Raw genomic sequence first — 14,799 nt, forward strand, 5'->3', positions numbered from 1 at the left:
ACAATCTCTTGTTAAAGCTTGAGCATTTTTCAGTCTTTTTGGAGCTTTCACAGCACCTGGAGGCCCTGGCAATCTCAATACAAAGCATTGGCCAACCTCTCCTAGGTCTCCTAAGAATCCAATGCCTTAAAGTAAATCATATCAGCAACATATATTGCTGTCTTCTTAGCACTCAGCAGGTATTTTCACTTCAGTACTTCAGCAAGGCAAAGCTCCCAGTCTCAGACTCCTCAGTCTCCTGCCTCCCTGGTTGGATTTTTCCAGGCACTTTACAGGATGGTAAAACCATGGTAGCATGGCAAAGACCAGGCAGGGGCTATTGGCTTTGGAGGTCCAGGCCCCCAGTGCTCAGTGTGCTCCTGGAAAGCAGCTGCAGTGCTCGTGTGCTTTTGCTGATCTGGCCTACACACCCAGTCCCTGTCAGCTGGCCCTGTTTCTGACGTGGTTTAACAGCATATTTCAAACCCATCCTTCTCTCTTAAAGGCCTCCAAAATTTTTCATTTCTCGAAAGCTACTACGACAACTACTTCAACTCCAAAGTCATAAAAAGGTTTCTTGATTGGCTGGTTTCTTTCTTTCTTGAACTGTCACTGTAAGGGCAATGAATGTGTTTGTTTTCTGTATATATTTTGCTTTTGCAAAGGAGAAATAAAAAAAAGAGATCAAAAGTATTTCAGAAACAATAACAAAATGCATTTCAGAAAACACATTTACATTTTGAGGCACACTTTGCAGAGTAAATGTTCCCCTGAGACTTCAAAATCAGAGGCAATGTAAGTTTGATAATCTCAAACTACAGAAGCCACAAGTATGATTAATATTTTCTGTGTCATTTCTGAGACAGCTTTGAAGGCTAGATATACTTTTATTTGGATTCCTCAAAATATCCTCATGCAGTCTTAAATGTAAATTGAACTCTGTCTTCCAAGAAGACTAGTTGGAATCAGTAACTTAAACTATTGCTCTTGCTTCAAGCAAGGGTGGATTGCAAGGAGATGTGCCACATAAATTGTCTTCGTTCTCCACACCTATTGCCTTCTGAAGATTTTTCAGGGTTATATTAACCCGAAATTCATCTCTGGAAAGAATTTGTCTTTTAATAAGAACTGCAATGTCTGAGTTATGTTTGATTTCCCATTTTTTTAAGTTCCAAGTATCCAGATGCTTTTGTGTATGAGAGTCCCAGAAAAAAATTTAATTTCAAGAATGCCTTTTATGCTCTGACTGCCAGATACCACAGAGAAAACTGGACTACAAACAGCCTAAGCATCTGTGTGTATTTAATCCCAGAGCAGCTTTTTTTAGCTCTGAGATTTATGCTAATTTAATAATTTATTTTTCAAAACATGTTTAGGAGGTTGACATCTTCAGTTTGCTGAGTTGCTGTGGCTGCACTATGATATCTTGAAAAGAAGAAAAATTGTTTAAGACAGAGTTGTGCTTTGACTCTACCTGGCATTGTTCCACTTAGGAGAAATTAAGGGGGCTGGGCAGACCTCTTAGACTCTTTAGGGGCAGGAAATTCTCTGCCCCTTCATGGGACTGAGCTTTGACCCAAATTTTAAGGAACCATCATTAGGAATGTACATTCAAACACACATTTTGTCCTCCTTGTTGAACCAACATACAAGACTACAGACACATGTCTATTTCACAATAGTTTTTGTAATAAAGAATACAGCCAGAGAGGCCCTCTGTGGAAAAGCTCTCTTCCAGATATTGGCACTATTATTCCCTGGATCCAAGAACAGGTTTTGCATTACTCCAGGACTTAATTTGATTACACATCACATGGTAAATCTCCCAAATCAACTGGAAACTAAGATGACAATGTACTAATGTTGCTCTAAGAAATTATTTAATGCATAAGAGCAATTATTACAGCTTTCTAAATTTATTTAGACATCAGATATTATGGCCTGTTTGCCCAGAAGTACTAAAATAAAATTTGTAATGTGATCATTGCAAGGAAATTATAACAGCATTTAATCCCCTTAGTATTTTCTATACTACTTAACGATGACAAATCACATATTCCCTTGAAGTCACCATGCCCAACAGCATGCCTGGAAGACATACCATGCACTCCTACAGAGCCCTACATTCTCTGTGGAAAAAGTTATTCTCACCAGTTTGTGCATTCATTGCAATTTTTGGCACTTAGCAGTGACAGCAGCAGAATAAATTCCCCTTCCTCAGTTCTCTGACCATAGCATGACACTCATTTCTTCACTAATCCTGATGGATTTGTGAGTTCACCTGGACTCCTCCTAGGGTCTGATCCTTCTGAGCAAGATTTTCTGAAAGAAAGCAGAATTATTGCTCCTATATAGCCCCACATACACTTTGTGCCATGCAGCATCTCTGGTTCACCAAGAGACCACAGAGACTGCACAGATGAGGCATCCCATTTTTTGGGCAGTAAGCACATCGAGATCTCCTATCCCCACACACACACCGCACAGCTGAAAGCTGCTGGGTGAGCTAAATTGAAACTAGCAGGTAAATTAAGACCAGCTTTTCCCCCAGGCAATTCAGATACCAAGAAGAAGAGAGCCAAGGAAGGGGACTCCTGGGAATTCCCAGGACTGCCGCTGCCATTGGAGTGGCAAGGATTCATTTGAACAGAGCTCTGTTGGATATGTTGACTTTTGCTTTCAGTGGTCAGCTTGAGCCTGGAAAGAGCCAAGGAAAGCATCATCTCAGGGATCTCCCTGTGAGATGAACAAGTATGAAGTTAGGGCAGTGTGAGAGTCAGGGATTAACATAAGAATCAGGGATTCAGAGCAGGGTCAAGCATGGGCAGTGGAGGACCAGAGTTCTCTTTGCATCCAGCTTCCTGGTACTTTCTTCTCAGGCTGAAAGTATTTCCTCCAGCTGATCTCAAGGGCTGATTTTCCAGACCCCATACCACATTTTCCCTGTACACTGTTGCATTAAGATGCAGACTGGGTGGGAATGGGGACAAAGAGGGGTACACAAAGCAAGCAAGGTCTTGAGCAATAGTGAGTAAGGTGGAATTAATGGCTGGCAGTCATATTTCCTGCACAAAAAACTCCCTCCTTGCTTCAGCACTGTATTTCTCAGTACATACAGGAGGATAAGTAATAACATTCAAGACCACTTTGAGTTTTGATAGATACCTGAAACACATTCAGTGAACAACACAAACATACTTCACTACTGTGATGCAAATATAAAATTTTGTTCTGCAGTCCCAGCTTGTAACTTAAGGAAACTTGCTTCATGATAGCATTTCAATGATTTGTTAAATTGGAATTTCCTTTCACATAATTTTGCTGCCTTCTTGTTAGCCTATCTTTCTATTACTGATGCAAAAAAATAAATAGAAGCTGGGCCAACATTTAATGAGCAATTATTGCTGCTGACAGAGACATAATAAATTCCTCAACAGCAATAAAAGTAGTTTCATAGTTCATACAAGACCTGTGATTCATAGTTCGCACCAAGATGTGATTTCAAAGACCAGCTTTGTGTCATCTGACAGCTGTTAGATCAGAGGCCAGAGGAAGGAGCTTCTCCCTTGGATTAGGATAGCACATAGCTGTGGGCAGGGCTCCCCTTAGGAAACTCACACTATAGTTGCAGACTTTTTAGTAGAGCAGATCTCTGTGGGTCTACAATTTATTAAGGGATGATGAACTTCCCATTTCACTGCAGTCATGAAAAAAATCAAAGGGATTATTCACTGATCCAGGAAGCATCTGTCTAACAGCAACTTATTAAGTAAAATAAATCTCTTTTTTAAGTCAAACTCCAGTCCTTGTCTGCTTAATTGTCTGTGAATAACCTTGCTTGCTCCTTGGGAGATACATCAGAAGAATGAGATATGCTAATAGTGTAATGGCTAACACCTGTCTGAGGCAAAGGATATTTATACATGTATATTTAAACACAGAAATACTATGAATTTTTTACATGTAAAAAATGGAAAGGTGAAAGAGGGGACAGAGGTTCTGCAGCAATTACGTCATTGCCAAAGTCTTGTATTACCCTTTAAACATTCACCAGAAGGTGAGGGTAACTCAGGCTCTTTTAATAGAGCCCTTGGGGCAGATTAGAGTGAAAGGACTCTAAATGATCTGTGGGTTAAAATATATATATATATATGTAAGGCTTATTTTAGAAGAATTTGGTTGCAATAGAAAGCAAGTACGTAACCATTTTGATTATTATGATGTATAGCAATAATTCAATATGAAAGCATAAAAATATCCCTTAAGAAAATGTATAAGGGGAAAGAAAGAGAGAAGGAAGGCAGGAAAGAAGGCAGGAAGGGAGGGAGGGAGAGAAAGAGAGGAAAGAGAGAGAGAAAGATAGAAAGAGAGAAAGAGAGAAAGAGAGAAAGCAGAAAGAAGGAAAGAAAGAAGGAAAGAAAGAAAGAGAAAGAGAGAAAGAAAGAGAGAAAGAAAGAGAGAAAGAAAGAGAGAAAGAAAGAAAGAGAGAAAGAAAGAAAGAAAGAAAGAGAGAAAGAGAGAAAGAGAGAAAGAGAGAGAGAGAGAAAGAAAGAAAGAAAGAAAGAAAGAAAAAAAAAGAAAGAAAGAAAGAAAGAAAGAAAGAAAGAAAGAAAGAAAGAAAGAAAGAAAGAAAGAAAGAAAGAAAGAAAGAAAGAAAGAAAGAAAGAAAGAAAGAAAGAAAGAAAGAAAGAAAGAAAGAAAGAAAGAAAGAAAGAAAGAAAGAAAGAAAGAAAGAAAGAAAGAAAGAAAGAAAGAAGGAAAGAAAGAAAGGAAAGAAAGATCCCACCTTTGCAAGATCTGTCTCTTATCAACCTCAAAGCCCCCTCTGTCTTACAAAAATGGCCACTGCAGACCCAAAAACTCACCTCCTCCCCCCACAAAGGAAGCAAACCTAGACTCAGTAAAGCACCCTGGAGCCTCCACAAATAGGCAATTGGTTTGAGCCATTAACCATTAACAGTCCAGTCCTTTACAACCTACAAACAGTATTTACACAGTGTCATGGCACGAATTTATGGTTTTTATTCATTTAAATGTACTTGTTCTACAATAACCATGGGCCTTGACCACAGAGAAGGAGCATTTAACATCCCATAAGTCTGTACACAGAAATACAGAAGTACAATTGTCGAGTAAATAAGATATTTTGGAGATAATCAAAGGAGATTTTGGCATTCAAAGGACAGAAAAGGCAAGGGAGCATTTTAAGGTTATTTTTAAGGCCAGTGCTCAGTAAGTAAAGAAAAAGCAATCATTAGAGCACATCTCAGTTCAATATCCCCAAAGGCTTTGTGAAGGAAGATTCTTGTTTTGCATATGCAAATATGATGCAAATGGTAACGAGTGGGTGAGGAGGAAGAGGTCTATAAGAACTGGACAACTGGACTTAGCTAATGTTATCCAAAAATCAGAGGGTGACATCCAGCTCTTCCTGTAGTTTGACTGGGAGAGAAGGAATGCAGTGCCATCATGCTACATCCCTCAGGGAAGTCCTGCCAGGAGCAGTTCAGCTGAAAATGAGCAATAGCAATGGGAAAATGGCTCATATTGGACAGCCTCTTTCAGTAGATACTCTCAAACACAGCAACTCATCTCTGCTTCTTTCTCATAAGAGGTTTGTTTTCTTGTCCCTCCCTTGTCATTATAGCATTCTGCCTTAGAACTATGTTCCAGACCTTGTTAAGACATTTTTGATGCCTAAAAAGAGTGGTGAGAGTGTTTTGAGACAAGGTAGGAAAGTTAAGTTTAAACCCACCAAGGAGCAGGACGTGAGCCTTTGCTTTGTGCTGGAACAGAACAGGTTCAGCAAATCACTGTCTCTGGTTGCTGCATCCTGCAGTAGGATCCAACCCCTAGTGCATGCTGGCCTTAGACTTCATTGGGTGAAAGAACCCTTCCTCCCACATCCCACCAAGACATCTTGGACAACAGTACTTTACAAGCCAAGGAGGGCAACAGCTCACTAAAGAGAGGCAGAGGAAGTGCTCAATTTATTTCCAGTGCAAGGGGAGAAGTAAAAAAAAAATGAAACCACAGTGACTTTCACCAGAATCTGACAGACCAAATCATTTAGTTTATTCACTTCACATTATCTTTAATTTTCATCCCTGTTAGCTTGCTCTCCAGTTTGCTTCCAACTGGATTTTAAAATACAGAAACATATTTTTTTAAAAGTTCTTGCAAGACATCCCCTTTGCAGGCTTAGAGGAGCCAGAGAGTTCGAGGTAGGCTGAAATAAGCTCTCAGAGGAACGAATGCTTATCTGAACCAACCTTTCTGAGGTTTTTCATGTAGCAAACAAGTACCTTAGCTGCAGTCAAGGTTATAAGGGAGCACATTGAGACGTGATGGTCCATCCATCGTGCTTCTATATCTGGCTCTCACTAAAGTCTACCCATCTGACCTTTGGCCAGCCATGTAGCCTCCCTCCCCCCCTCCATTGCACTTAAAAGGAGATAGCAGCGCTTCCTTTTCCTTCAAATATTGCTGTCTGCTATCTGTCCTTCATGCAGCTGGAAGAGGACAGCTGTTAAATGCTTAATATAAAGAATTCTCCAACTCTGTAGGACCCTCCTGAAGACATTGTTGTAATATTAAAATCATAGTTAATTAACAGTGTGGAAAATTGCAAAATCATTCCCTTCCTTGAGGAGTTCCTTAATTTCCTTCCCATGCTTTTTTTTTTTTTTTTTAAAGTGACAGACCATGCTTAATAATGCCATTTAGCAGAGACTTTAGAACTATATATTTAATTAGAAATAAATTCTTAAGAGTTTTGGACACTGACTTTTTTTCAAAGGAAAACTTCAAACATGCTCAGAAAAGTGGTACTAAATTGTGTAGTGTCTTTTCATGTCACCTGATCATTTCATATATGCAAGCTCATGTCTCAAAGTGGTGGTTGTCAGAAATTTAGAAAAGTCCAAAGATATGTTTGAATGCCTGACTTGTGAGAGCATCAATTAGAAGAGACGTGTGCTGAATTTCCCTCTCTTTGAATTCCTACCAAATTTTACTGATTTTTTTTTGTTCCTGTTCCAAACATTTTAAGTGCTTTGGAAGCCAATGCAGAGTAACTAGTGGTTGAAGTTAAACTGAGCTTAACATTAAGTTTTCCTACTGTCTCTTGATTTGACACATGTTCCAATAGTCATAGGAAGACAGACTGATATTTTGTCCTTTAAGATGTGACAATGATGGGAGTAGCTGCTGTTCCAATACATATATTCAAGATTTTGGCATAGGGATACCGTGAAGAAAAGTCTTAACTTTCAGCTTCTAACCCCTGTTTTATGCTTTATCCAGCTCAATAATCTGAGACAGGACATGTATCCATTGAAAAATACATCACTGGAAATATTAGGTCAATGCAGGTTTTCAGACAAGTGTTTGTTTTAAAGCCAAGACCTTAGCAGAGCATAATAAAAAAATTGCAAAAGCAGTTGTATGTATGAGTGTGAAATTCTCTGTAAACTGTGGTGCATTTTTCACTTTAGAGGTAGTAAAGTAGGTTGATGCCACTAGGATAAAAAAAAAAAAGCACATTGTCAGAGTTCTATAATTTACCACCAGCTTCTCTTCATGGCAATGAAAAGCTCTGCTGGTGGTTGAAAGTAATATGCACATCATGTGGGAGCTGGCATAATTACTCGAATAAAAGCATGAAAACAGGAATTTAATCAGAAATTGTACTTAATAGCAAATTCTCTTTAATTCTTGGGTTTTCATTCCCAAAGCATTTTTTTTTTTCACAGATTGTGCACCTTCAATGAGCAGACAGAGGGAGGGTTCTTTTCCTTCCTACCAAATATGTAGCCTTACAGCACAGCAATTGGTGAACTTTTATGGGGCAAGTGCAATGTGATATTAACTCTCCCCATTCTAGAGGAGCCCCAAACCCACTTTGTCACTAGAACTTTGTTCAGAAAAATTTGTATCTTCTGGGGAAAACGAAGTCTGTAACACAGAGAGCTAGCATAAACTTTGCAATTTGCTTTGCAGAAGAATGTAGATATTGTGCAAAATTTACATTTTTCAAGCGATATTTTCTTTGTGAATCTCTTAAGAGTAAAGTGCAAAATATCCCACTATGAAATATCAATTTGTTTATGGCTTAAAGTGTGAATAAAACACTGTGATCTCATCTTGGCTTTAATTGTCTCTCTGGTGACAGTGGTTTAATCCATGAAAGATTACTGAGACAGCTGAAGTCTGCACTTTAAGCCATGAAAATCCAACCAGACATTTGTAAGTTCAGGACTGGAAGGAGGGGCTTTCATTTCCGTGCCTCTGTTTCTGCAGCTTCCTCCTCCCTGGCTCAGAATGGCACAGTCAGGCCCTCTTCCCCATCTGCTCCCCGTATCACAGAGCACACCTGCAAAATCTGCCTTTCTAGACCATCAGTTTGAATCTCATTTTGCAATCTCTCCATGCTGCTGATTCTGTATGCTACAGTAGCCTTGACTACTTTTCTTTTCCAAGACTTCCCATATTCTGCCCCGCCTGACTGACCTATTTTTCTGAATAACACCAAGAGACTGAGACGCTCACACTGCCAGTTTGTACCATATACCCACGGAGTTTCAAATTACTACATTTTTATGTCTAAGAGGTGACCAGAAAGTAGCAACTTAAAATGGCCTTAATTACTGCATTCATTTACTTCTGGAAACTTTCTTTGCAATGACACCTACCACAAGCCATGGTCTCTGTGTTAAGTTTGTTGATTATTACGTTGACTACTGTGGTCTACGTTAGCGGTTTTTTCCTCTTGCTATAACCTTACTTGGGTTATACAGTCCCCAAGGCTGCTTTTTTTTTTGGCTCAATTTAAAGCTTCCAGAACTATGTATATATAATCTATGATGGGCAGTAGATTAATGCAATGCAGTAGAATGTTTTTAACTAACACTGTGAGCTGTGTTATTGGTGTTGGTGTAAAAAAGCAGTATGACCCACCTATGAAGTATTTAAAAAGTAAAGCTCCACTATTTCTGGGTAAGAATATTTTCTTTACAGTACTGAAAGGCAAAACTAAACCACTCCATTTCCCACAGCACACATTTCAAAAAGAGATGAAAACAAGAATTGAGAAGGGGATTATTATGAAACTAAGAACTGAGAAGGGAATCACTCCATGCATAGAAAACAACTCAATAAAGAAAATTAAACAATAAAATATTACTACATTACTGCTCACGATTTTACCAGATGTTGGATACCATGGCCATGTTTCAGTTCACAGCTGTCTCCTACTTGGCTTTTAGGAGAAGGTGACCATCTGTCTATATAGAAATACTTAATCAATTTTTTTTTTATTTGCAGGGAAAAGCACATTTCCATTCCAAGTTTGAAATTCACTGAACTTTGCAAGCTACACTTATAATCTCTTATATTGCTTTCCGTTGGTTTTATTTTTCTGCTTTTAACTTCATTCCTAGTGTATTACTAAAAAGACCCTCCAGTTTTCTGATGAAGGGAATAAAGGGAGCCATGTGGGATAGCTGGAGGCCTAGAAACTAGAGCACACTCTATGTTCTTGCAAATACTAACACTTAATTTAAGAGCATCCTATGCCATCAAATGTGTTGCTGGCAGGCCAATGTCCCTCCTAACAACTGCGATTGCAGACAAAGGGCAAATACTAGACAGGAAGATACAACAGTAACACAACCCATTGGGAAAGGAGGAATGAGGCACTCCAAGCAGCAGTGTGCTCTTCGGCAGGAATATAGGCTTGCTCTGGAACTCAGCCTTGCCTAGAAAAATTCACAAGCTGCCTGAGCTTCACCCCTTAGGCCTATCTTGAAAATAGACATTGTAGCCCTCCAAAGCACACAAACACACTGAAGACTTTATATTTCACCCCAAAGTGAGGTTGAATAGATGTGCAACTAACTTTCAGTGCTAAGGACCTGTATCAGATAATTCCAGTCCATTCACACTCCCTGGCAACACAGACCCTGACCAGATGGCACCTACATCCAGGAATGATGAGAAAGCCCCAAAAGCTCCTGGGAGCCAAAAGCCAGCTCCTGCACCAGAGGGGCCAGAAGAAGTTGCACCATGCAATCACCAGCTTCTTGAGAGCAGCTCACACCCCAACATGCACAAGAGCATTTGGGGTCTTCCACCCTCCACTGGCTGTAGGATAAACCTTGCAAACTTACTGCCAGCTGAGCCATTCCTCCAGCTCCTGGTACTTCCTTTCCTGCTACTGTGCCAGACTGGGTACAGACCACAGCCAATCCACTTAACTAAAAGAAAGAGGATGAGAAGACAGTAGAAGGGAAGAGAAACAAAACAAAGCAACCCCCAAACAACAACAACAAAAAGGTGAATGGAAAATATCTGAGCAAATTAGTTATATTTAAAAACTGCCTGGGCTTTGATGTTGCATCCTGCCATGCAAACTGGACAGCCAATGCTATCACATGGGCTAATGGAGAACAGGAAAATCATGTAAAGTTACTTCCATTCTTTGCTTACTTGCTTTTATTGCTAGAATATCTCTAATATAAAAATATGTATTTTCAGCTCATTTGTATTATTTATGGAATATCAAGGCCAAAATAGCTTTAAAACCACCTTAGTTACTGCAAGGTAAAATTACTATTAACTGAACCCATACAGGCTAAAATAGAGTTGAGCTACAGGGTTCAGCGGCAGCTGCCAGGATGTAATATTTGCTGAGCACAATTATTGTTTGTGCTGGCATGGATACTGCTTTCAGCTGTAGCCAGTTAGGCCTCTGGCCAATTATGGCAATAGAAAATCCCCTGCTAATGTCAACAGGCTAGCTAACTTATTCACAAAATGGTTGTAGTTCAGCTAGCATATGTGTTTGACAAGAAATTAAATGGAAAGAGCATGTCAAAACTGCATTTGTCTAAAGATATGAGTGAAGAAAAAAAAAAACACTATCTTTATATCAAGGGAGCTGGTGCTCTACAATTTTGACTGATGTCACTGCAGAGTTTCCAACCCTGAAAGCAGGTCCTTCCTTAACAACACTGCATATGTCAGGAACAAGCTGTAAGAAACCTTTTCATCTTTTTCTCTGAAAAAAAGAGAACACGGTCTCATGTAGGGAAAGAAACTACTGATGCAGTATGTCTTGATGTTAGCACACCTTTGATACAGCCCCATTTCTGTTCTCAGAAAAGAGCTTGAAATAAAGCCTATAAGGTAAATGCACATTTATATGTTAGACTATCTGCTTTAAATGAGAGGGTCATTCAAGTCAGGTCACACAGTCTCAACCAAGACAAATCTATTTCATGTCTTTATCAATGATTTGCGTGACGAGTTAGCATGTAGGTCATGCTAAGATGAAAAGATTAGGATTTAAAATGAATGTGAACAATTGAAGCGAATCTGAGAATTATAAAATTCAAAGTACAAAGGACCACAAGTAAAACTGAATGATACATATACTCTGTGGAAAACAGCCAAAATGTGTTCCAGTCCTGGTGGCTTTTGTGGCTTAAAACCTGAAAGTTAAGAGACACAGTTGCAAAAAAAGGATATACTGAAGGTATATCCTAAATGAACAGCTCTGTCCTGGTAAGTCCTGTATGAGAATAAAAATTGCCAGACAGACAAAAGCATTACAGCCTGGAGAGTACTTGAGACCTCCAGCTGGAGTTTGAGAGGGTCATTCTCAAAAAGTTGGGCATAATTCAGGGAAGAACAGACACAACTATAAATCTTTCAAAAATAAGGTAGGGAAATAACAACAAAAAGTGGTGCTGGAGGGGGGAGAATAGCTTTTTCCATAAATGGAATGAAAGAACACATAAACCAGATGACAAAGTTACAGAAGGTGTCAAAAAAAAGGGGATAGGAGCAGTCTGCTGCTGAAAGATAGAACAATAATTCACTTAATTTGCAGTAAGAGTCACTTAGGCTAGACAGCAGTCTAGAAGTGTCAGCATACCACTCATTACATGGTACCCCAGGGAAGCAGTATCTCAGGAGGTTACTGGAACCTCAGCCTCAGGGGGTTTTAAGGATAGGTTATTTTGACATGTTCAAGAGACACAGCTGCTCCTGCCCCTGCCTCAGAGGAGGGGTATTGGCTAGACAGCTTCCTGAAAACTTTTCCAGTGATATTCCTTTGATTTCCTGTATTACTTTCAAATGCTGGAAAATACCTACAGTGAGAATTATAGCTGTCCAGAGATTGTTATCTATGTGATCATAGCAGAGGGACAGTGAATGACAAAGAACTTCTGGGGTGTGTGTGAAGGAGTTAAAAGAAGAAATATTCTTAGGCAGCACAAAATAATTCAGCAAGTAAAAAGAGCAGATCTCCAAATGGTTACCAGAAAAACTGAATGTCCATCTCAGCCTCCCTTCAGCAGTTACCATAAAATTGTTAATGTGATAGGGGAAAGGGTCCTTGATCTTTATTTCATCATCGCAAGTAAATTTATAAAGAGAGAATAATATTTCATATTCACTGAGACAAAAAGCCAGTGAGGAGGTAACAATACCACCTTTTAAGAGTATTTTCAAAATAAGCTTAATGTTTCTTAGTAAATTTTTTTCTCTAAGATACTCTTGTAGCTTGAAAGTCTTTCAATACTCTGTGAACTTTTATAATGGTACAGAAAATTACTTCAATTAAGTCTTATTTTAGCCTGACAATGCTAACTTAGTTTTCTTAAACACAATCAACAGTCACAGAAGACTTGGCATTTAGGTAAATTTCCCTAAGTTGTACTGGAATATTGCTAATATCTGGAACAGAGTAATCCTCCCATATTTTTGGTACTACTTCTCCCAGTAACTCCAAATAACAGCTAGAGCAGTAAACTGAATGATTTGCTTTCATTTTCCTGCTTTTTTTTCCTTGTAATTTTGGCTAGTAGGGTTTAAACTCCGTTTCCTTACTCCCAGCAAGCAGAGTTAACAGGAACAGCATGTGTGCTCCTTATCCTCTTTTACCAAGTAGGTTATAGGAGACATTCTTTCTGTCTTTTTACATTTCAGCTGGTAGTGAACACTTCCAAGCTACATTATTTAGAGAAGTGAAGTAGGGAGATAAATGTTTATTTATTTTTAAGAAACCCGACCCTTTTTAGTAATCAAAAGATACGTGGACTTTGCTTTTACAAATTCTCGATAGCCAACAGTGCCATTAACTCAGTTGCTCTCAAACTTAAGCCACCAAAATTTCTTGTAATTCATCTCCCTAATTTGCCTACTGCCTTCTGCTTTTCTTCTTCCTTGTTCAGGCAGGCAGAACCCAGTAACCTACAGTCATTACTTTCTCTTGTGTTCAGAGCCCAGAAAAAGTCCCAGCTCTTTTCTGTGCCATCCCACCTTTTCCCCACTGATTTGTGATATGGGAGATGTTTCTTAGTTCTTTGGGTATGAACAAAGATACACTAAGTTACTCTGCTACTGATTCAACGAGATGAGTCTCTGCCTCCATCCAGCTCAAGGAAATCTGCCACCTACAGCTGCCCTGTGTGTCCTCCATCAACGGGACCTCAGGAAATGCTTAAAAGATAAAGCAGTTCCTTTCTTACTAAAAATTTGTGAAGATGGGTAAAAATTTTACTTCTGTTGCTGTAAAATTAGAATTGTGAGTGCCAGCATTGCTGGGAGGTGCTGAAGTCCCAGCACATTTTAAGTGAGTGAATCCATCAGTGCTTTGCACAATGCCTGGGGACCCTCAGATAGAAAGCCCTATCAGAACTTCAAATATCGGTATCATGGCTCTGCCAAATGTGCAAATAAGCACTTCAGAAAGACAGGAGAACGCATCTCTCTAACGTTGTTTGATTGTAACCCATTATCTGAGTATCCCTGAGTGCACTGTACTTCTGCAATCCACTGATTGAAGAAGAGTGCTAGATAATAAGTGCTGTTGGAAGCCATTGAAAAATCAGTAGGTCGCTGTCACACAACTAACTATAAGTGAAAACAGATAATGCCACCAAGATAAAAACAGCATGAATGGAAGAAACAGTGTGTGGGTGATTGGAAAAGAAAATTAATCAAAAAACTTTAAAAAATGAATTTTCACTAATTTCTCTCCAGCCTTTCAACCTACCAAAGAAGAAGCAGGCTGCAAAAATGATTACAGATGATTGCAGCTCTGCAGATGCCATGTTGTTTCTGTTTTTGTAAACAATAAAACTGCCCAGATAGTCAAGACTGATACATCATAGCCTTCAGATCCACACATGCACACACCACAACATAAAAATATGTTGCCAGGCAGAGTAGACTATGAGTTCACAGCTAAACCTTGATTACTGCCCAGGCAGGCACAAGCTCACCCGAAGAGTGATTAGCCACCACATGTTGACAGGGCAGGTGAAAATCTGCTTGGGGGCACATTCCCACTGAGTAGCCAGAGAGCTATGTGTTCATACACTTTTCAGTCCAAACAAACTAAAGTTTGCTTGATAGCACACTGGGACATAGAATCCTGAGCTAAAAAACCATAAAACATTAAAATACCTGCAGATCTTCCCAACCATCTGCTTTTATTTTATTGACATTTGTGACTTCTGTTTTTTTCAAGGAGTCAAAGTACTAAATGTATTTTTTGGATAAGGACCAGACATCTGTACAAGGGCAAAGCCACTGCAGGGAAGTTAAATTAATTCCTTTAATTAACTCACTTTGGAATAAACTGGGGAGACTCCCATGCTGGAATTCCTGGGTGGAGAATAATGGGGAACAAATATCTGAAATTTGAAGTGGCTGCAGATGAAGTTACTGAACTAACTGTGAAAATGCACAATAACATATCTCTGTTGTTCCCTGAGGACTTCTAAGAGAAATCAAGGATGAAGTAGG

This window comes from Taeniopygia guttata, chromosome 3, assembly GCF_048771995.1.
Source record: "Taeniopygia guttata chromosome 3, bTaeGut7.mat, whole genome shotgun sequence".
NCBI classification, from domain to species: Eukaryota; Metazoa; Chordata; class Aves; order Passeriformes; family Estrildidae; genus Taeniopygia; species Taeniopygia guttata.